An 8,041-nucleotide genomic window follows, 5' to 3' on the forward strand; every position below is an offset into this window, starting at 1 on the left:
GCATGACGCCACAAACTGGCTGCTACCGTATCATTGGAGACCCCCGGAGAAAATAATGGACTTTTTGACTCATGCAATTTGCCACTGACTTCTGAAGGTATGTGCTATCATTGTATTTGCTAAGTAAACGTGCTTGAAGCAGTTATGTTACAATTCGCAGGGTAAACACTACCTGGCCTGTTTTTATTTCCATTTTATTCCATTACAGTTGCTATAGTTGCACTTTGTTTACATTTCAACTGTGGAAAAAAAGGTGGCTTAAATATTGTTGCTGCAATAAAAGTGCTATTATTCCGAAATGCCAATCACAAATAGTTCAGTAATTATTACCAATATCATCAACAATATCGTCACCGCAAATTTCTTTGAAATATCGTGATATAATTTTTAGGCCATATCACCCACCCCTAGTTCAAATATATCTGACAGGGGAAGGGTGCAAAAACATAATAATTTCCAAGGCACTAAATATATCACAGAACACAGAGAAGACTGTCATCATCAAATGGAGAAAAAGTGGCACAACTGTGACATCACCAAGAACTGGACGTCCCTCCAAAATTGACGAAAAGAAGAAAACTGGCCAGGGAGGCTGTCAAGAGGATAACAGAAACATTGAATTTATGACAAATCCTGTCTGCGTTAATACATGTGACAACAAACTCCCATATTCATAATACAGTATGACTGGGCTTTAGTGTAGTATGACTTTGACGAAAGCCATACTTACAAAGAAAAAAAAATTGAAAACTGTGTGAAGAAACAAAATGTCACCAGGCGGTCTGCTCTCCCCTCGCAGCCATCTCCACACTCAGGGCGTAGCCTACTTAGCATTTAAGCCTTCACCACCCCGCCCTGAAAAAGGCGTGCTAACATTTAGCGGTGGGGGAAGAGAGGCTACGGATGCACAGACGTGCCTCTGCCGGGTAAGCAGCCGGCAGATTCCTCGGGCGCTGTAGTGGAGCCGTGGGGAAGTTTTTAATTCCTCCACCCTTATGGTTCATTTGTCCTCCAGATCCCCCATGCGAGGCTCGCCAATGACCACTCATGTGTTCACTGCTGCTGAATTATTAACAAGAGATATAAGGGAGGGAGGAGGTGAAGGCAAAGGGAAGGGGAGAGAGGGAGGCGAGAGGATAACGACGAGGTGTGGAGATGTAGAGGAGAGGTGAGAGGTGAGCTGAGGAAGATGGGGGGGGTAATAAAAGAAGGCGAGAAGAGCGTGGGGACCTGAGGCGGAGATGGAGGCCAAGTGAGAGAAGGCAGGGGACTGTGAAAAGCTTGTATTGCGTCTTCAATATGACGATTATTTGAAGCTCGGGCTGCCGCTGTGAAGGTGCGCTGCTCGTTTACCGAATGATGTTTTGTATCTCAAAAAACTCGGAAGTCGGGTCACTCTTATCTCAAGGCCCCAATATACTGTGCATGGTTTGTTGTCATCCACGTCACAAACATTATCTTCACTTGCTATGAACTTTTCAGAGAACTGGCTGATCTTGGGTTGATTACTTTACACATTTCCCTTTGTTACAAAAAGTCAAGATTCACCTTTGGGGGTCAAATGGAAATGTATCAAAATATATTTGACATATGACAGCTTGTTCAATCATTTTTCAGGTAAAGACTTATATGAACTCAAAGCAAAATGTTGTGTGGAGTGAGAGACCCATTGTCATACACAAGTGATAATGTCGGCGATAGCAGATAATTGTACATTATCATTTGAATGGATGTGTCAAAGCATTTGCATTTGTTCAAAGAAATGTGATGAACACAAGTGACAACAATGTGAAAAAGAAGTTTTGAGAAAACAGAAAAACTGCATTATAATGTATAAATTTAAACAAAAAATGGTGAACTATAGAAATTAAATGTATTTTTACTACTATGAGATTTAAATTGTTGGTATTTCCAACATTCGTTTAATTTGCGAAAAGAGGAATATCTCACATTTGGGCGTATTGAAGATGAGATCCGTTTGAAATTCCTCATTTCTGCCAAGAATGGACTGAACTTTTGTGGACCCTGCCCACACCGAAGCACTTTGTGATACTGGATGGTTTCTTTATGACAGTTGTTCTAATGAATGTGTTAAGTACTGGAGATACATGCACATGTACTTACGTACGTACGTACAGGTAGCCAGCTAGCGCGATAGATATCTAGTTAGCTCGATCGATAGCTAGCTCAAAAGCTAGCTATTAGTTATTAGATAGCTAGCTCAAAAGCTCGATAGTTTTTATTATGTCTGTCATCTTCCGCAAAAGGAAAAAAACGGTGTGAAAAAAAACCTGTGCTTTTTTTTTTTTTTTTCCGTACTGTATTATTTTCCAGGATGTGTAACTAAAGTAAAAACGCTAACCGTAAAAACTTTGCAGTCCTCTTGTGTACCAATTGTATAAAGACGTACATATATAGATTTGAAAGGTGATAAACTCCCAGTAACCCACTACTTTTCATTCTCTTACTGTTGTCCTCCTATACCATCTCCATTGTTACCATGGGAGACGGGCAGGACCTGGTACCATATCGTACACTCATTTGACTACTTTACTCTGCTAATGTGTGCTGAGATAAGAACACAAATGGGTCAGGGGAGAAATAGTGACTAACTGAGTACATCACACTCATGTACATACAACACATACACTTGCTATAGATCAGGGGTGTCAAACTCATGTTAGCTCAGGGGCTGGATGGAGGAAAATATATTACCAAGAGGGCCGCATCGGGAAAATAACAGTATATAACTTAAAAACGATTGCCATCATTTATACGCAGTTTTCTCGATTTGTGGGCCGGCCCTAAATTACTGAGCTCAACTCTCATCATATTGCTCCGAAAAATAACATGGACGCAAATAGAACGCGGCAACATTTTGTTTGTATAAGTTGACGTGTTAAATCTACCTGTTTTGCATATATATTGTTCCCAGAATGCATTGCGTGGCGCAATTAACTCATTAACTCCCAGCACATTTTTCGCTGTTTTACTGGATTTTAACTGATTTTGCAAGGCCCACAGAATATTGTGTTTTATTGCTATCCAAACATGGAACCTACCAAAACAAAAGATTAGAGTCTCTTCTTTCATCAGGAAAAAAAAGGTATCTTTCTATCTGTTTCCATTTTGCAGCAATTAGTATTAGAAGAGAGCAAAGTTTCATCATTATTCACAAATCTGTTTAAAACTGTGGGGCAAAAGAGCTTTTTGCAACATGGCCCAGGTTGATCTTTTATACTCTGCTGGCACCTGCTGGTCGTTTTTGTAATAACTACCATTGCTTGAAGCTTCAGTTCAGTTGAAGCTTCAGTTCAGAGGCTGCATCAAAGCCTCCTGTATGCTCTAGCATGAAAAAAAAAAACAACAACATAAAAATATTTAAATACGTCTTTAGGAGCATGGTAATATATTAAAATAGAACGTATTTATACGTTTTGGGGAGCAAATTAGTTAATTACGTTATAAGGACATTAATCCTTGTCATATATATTTGTGTTACCAGTAACTGAATTTGCGTCATATTTAACACATTTATGTCAGTGTATGATTAAAAAAAATACTAATAATAATTAAACAAACCATAGTTTAAGTTGTGTGTAAAATAATGACATCCAGAACGACGATTCCCCATACAAGTTGCATTGCTCATCTGATGACTGCTTATGAAATTACAAATTTATCTGCTTTGATTGTGGCCGGCTTATTAATTAGTCCGATATTACATTTTTTATTTTTATTTTTATTTTACAAAATCATCTGGCAGGCCCGATTAAACCCCTTTGCGGGCCTGATCCGGCCCGCGGGCCGTATGTTTGACATCTCTGCTATAGATTCATACGGGTGAGGTTTGCCTGAACTCGTTGCATGAATTGCATGTTGTATATTTGTATGCAATGAAGTCAGATAATCACCACACTGACATGTTAATACAAGACAGATGAAGGAGGGTGATGATTAGTCTGGAAACGTGTATTTGCATGGGGGTGGCTATCCTGGGGAGAAGCCAAATTGATGGACCTCATACAACACACACACATGAACACCCCCCTGCCCCAACACACACACTTTATCTCAGGAGCAGTCAACAGTAAGCCCAGGCGGATTTGTATAAAGGCCCGGATTGTTCATTAATAAAGAAAGAATGAAAACAGTGTGTGCATGTGTGTGTGTGTGTGTGTGTGTGTTGGGGGAAAAACAGTGAGCGAAGGGAGAGGGAGGGGAATGGGGGAGGGGGGGGGGGGTGCACAGTATTAGACAGTAATTAAATAATCATTTGTGCTGCTCTCGTTTACTCCCTCCTCTCTTTCTCCTCCGCCTTCTCATGCAGCGATAGCGGCCACAACACCTGTCACGACTCATCACCCTCACTCACACACTCACGCACACGCGCGCACGTACGATTCTTAATATGTGCTCATACGAGTCTGTTCTACATGTGTCTGCGGATGAAAATGTCGATAAAACAGACAAACAGGAGTGCCATGAGCTATTGGATTTAGGAGGCAAAGAGGTTGTCAAAACAAGTCAAGTGCAACCTTTAGTTTTCCTCGTTTGACCTTTGACTGTCATCACCTTCCCATCGTCCACGGTACTCGTTGCGCAACGACTGTACCCCATGAAATGGAGATGATTCACCGCCCAGGTAGCGCCTTGATGGACACCATGAAAGAAAGAAATACGAACATTGTAATATTCAAGCATCACATTTCTCTTATTAGAACCAAATTTAAGAGCGCATCAGATAGATAGATAGATAGATAGATAGATAGATAGATAGATAGATAGATAGATAGATAGATAGATAGATAGATAGATAGATAGATAGATAGATAGATAGATAGATAGATAGATAGATAAACAGATTTTGTGACGAACTAACACCAAAAACCTAATCAACCAAAATTCAGTCAAAATATAAAGTCTTGCTGCACATTATTTGCGCTTGACAGAAGTGAAAATAATCGATGAGACAGATCTTATTAGTGCCATCAAAGTAACCAGCAGGATTTAAGGCTGATTACTGTATACTCTACAGACAAAATTTGCTTGAGGGTCCAATTCATTCTAAATTTGCTGAGCTCCTGCTTAAGAGTGCCTCATGCTAGAATCAATGCCTGTAACATCCTCTAAATCAGTGGTTCTCAAATGGGGGTACGTGCACCCCTCGGGGTACATGAAGACACTCCGGGGAGTATGTGAGATTTTAAAATATATTTTAAAAGTATATATAAATATTTCATAAAAATATAAGTTCATAAAATTATTTTTATATTCAGCAGGCGATTCAATTTCAGTGTCCTAAAAACCCAACATCTCCCCCATACCGGAATGGTTCGACCCAACTTGTCATACGTAATAGCGTCACTGGAAATTTATTTTTATTTAAAATTCCTTTAATGGTTTATTTTTGAGAAAATAGCTTTACTATTATCCCAGAAGATACTATGGAGGTAAATATGATGCAAAAGTTAAAAAAAAAAAAATTGTACCTGTAGAAAAAAGTATAAATTTGTATCTGTGATTTGTACCTGTACAAAAAATGTACCTGTAAAAATGTGTACATAAAAAAGGACCTGTAAATAATTGTACCTGTAAACAAGAAAATGTGTACTAAAAAAAAAAAAACTAAAAAAATAATAAAAAAATAAAATAAAAAATTATACGTAAAAAAAAAAAAAAAATCTGCAGCAAAAAAAACACTTGTGACTCCTAGTGGTAACTTCTTTGAGTACAAATTGTCATTTCTACAGGTACAAATCATTACTTTTATAGACACAAATTTACACTTGTTTTTTTACGTGCAATTTTTTACGTACATTTTTTATACATGTTTTTATGTACAGATTTATTTTTTTACATACAAATGTTTTTTTACATACAATTTTATTTTACGTACTTTTTTAGTACACATTTACTTTTTTACAAGTCCTTTTTTTTTTTTTTTTTTTTACAGGTCCTTTTTTTTTTACAGGTATTTATTTATTTATTTTTTCAGGTACAAATCACGACTTTTACAGATCCAAATTTATACTTTTTTTCTAGAGGTACAAATTTTATTTTAAAGTTACTTTTGCACCATATTTACCGCCATAGGATGACACTTTATAAATTTGTACGAGCACAAATATTTATTTATTTATTTATTTATTTATTTATTTATTTATTTATTTATTTCCAACTAGTTCAAGAGACCATATAAATACAAATAGAGTTCCGAAGATTAATAAATCAGACAACGATGCTCTTCTTTCTCCCCCACTCGATCAGAAATGCTTTGCACTGGAGATATGCCACTTAAAAACAGGGTGAGAAGCACTGCTCTAAATGATCGCCTTGACAGTCAAATCTAGTACGTTACTTGTTACAGTATGTTTAATCGCAACCATACAGCCACTGAGACACACTCACTCACAGACGTACAGCAAAATCGACATTCAATAGCACTGCTGTGGATTCATCCGTTCATATTTCAGCGTGTAGCCTCACAGTATGTCTGAGTTGGACGGCCATTTGTTAATGACCATCAACAAAGTGTGTTGCTTTAACAGCAGGAGGTAAACAGGATTCTGATTAACACCTGCTAGCAATTACTCAGTGATTTTGCCTCCCGTTTTTGTGGTGATTATAATGTTGCTTGAAACAATCAATCTTCTGTCCTGTGTTGACATTTGCAGATTGACATGGTGGAAAGCAAAGTAAGAAGAAGAATGTATGTAGTTCAAACAAAATGTACTTTTTTTTTTTTTTTGCTGATTAAACTCGCTCAAATTTGTTTTTCCAGGACTTTTCATTAGTATGTACTTGTACTCCACATACAATGTTACAAACGTTACATACATTGTGTGAGCACAATGCGAAAATCTCAATCACAATCTCAAAATATTTCATCTGTAAGGAAAGTCAAGGTTTTCTAAAAAATCTGTTGGAGTGTACTCAATTATGTTGAGCCTCAACATTATTTCACACAATTAGCATTAGACTATAGCTAAGTTTGATCAATTTTCACAAATCTATTTAGAATTGTGAGTAATTGAGCTTTTTTTCAACATTGCCCTGGTTGATCTCCTTTGCTCTGCTGCCACCTCCTGGCCGTTTGTGTAATAACCATTTCTGCAAGCGTTCTTTGCAGTTGAGAGGCTGCATCAAAGCGTTCTGTATGCTCTAGCATTAAAAAACAAACAAACAAACAAACAAACAAACAAACAAAAACGTATAGATACATCTTTGGGACACTTAAAATATTTAAAAAAACAACATATTTATACATTTGTGGGAGCAAATAAGATAATATAGATCGGGGTGGCCACCTCAAGAGCACCTCCAGCCTGTTTTCCATGTTTCTCTCCACTAACACACCTGATTATGATAAGGATCGTTATCAGGTTTCTGCACAGCTTGCTGATTAGCTGATCATTAGATTCAGCTGCGCTGATCGAGGGTGACTGGGAAAACAGGCTGGATAGGGGCTCTCAAGAACCGAACTTGGCCACCCCTGATATAGATTGACTAGCCAGGACAAAACAGGTTTGTGATTTTGTAATCCTGAACAGGATATAGAAAATGGATGGATGCGTTTTTCTTTTAGATATTGTACTTTTTGGTTGCCTTGCATCTTCAGTCAGATTACCTCATGTAGGAGAATTTCCACAGTTGCACACTCGAGGACAAAAAGAGAAGCGTCCCTCTTTTTTTGGCCATTAACGTATAATTGCTGTCTTGACCTTTTCTAGGCCAGTTTGGACATTTTGCTAAAATCTCATTAGTGTTGTTTGGTTATGTAAAGCAGGATGGGAATTTCAAACACTCGACAAATTAAAGAAGTACAGGAACAGAAACACAAGTGGAAAATGTATCTGCAGAAACAGAAAATCCAGGATGTGATTATTGAAAAGAATGGGATTCTCCATCTATGTAACATAATGAAAAGGAAATATTCATATTAGGGGAAAACAAACTATTGAAAAGCTGCTCATTAAAGCTCATAAATAAATGCAAATCATCTTAATTAGTTCGAGGACCTTGGGTGCCTCTGAGCTTC

The 8,041-nt window shown here is 37.6% G+C and overlaps 1 long non-coding RNA gene across 1 annotated transcript in view; it reads left to right on the forward strand.

Moving 5' to 3' along the window:
• The first annotated feature begins 7,425 nt into the window (after positions 1-7,425).
• The window catches only part of LOC144019376 (uncharacterized), an 18,823-nt gene continuing 18,207 nt past the window's right edge, over positions 7,426-8,041 (forward strand). The window contains exon 1 of the long non-coding RNA XR_013283646.1: positions 7,426-7,527. This is a non-coding gene — a long non-coding RNA (uncharacterized LOC144019376). The remainder of the gene's footprint in view (positions 7,528-8,041) is intronic.

The sequence above is a fragment of the Festucalex cinctus genome, chromosome 5 (assembly GCF_051991245.1).
Source record: "Festucalex cinctus isolate MCC-2025b chromosome 5, RoL_Fcin_1.0, whole genome shotgun sequence".
Lineage (NCBI taxonomy): Eukaryota > Metazoa > Chordata > Actinopteri > Syngnathiformes > Syngnathidae > Festucalex > Festucalex cinctus.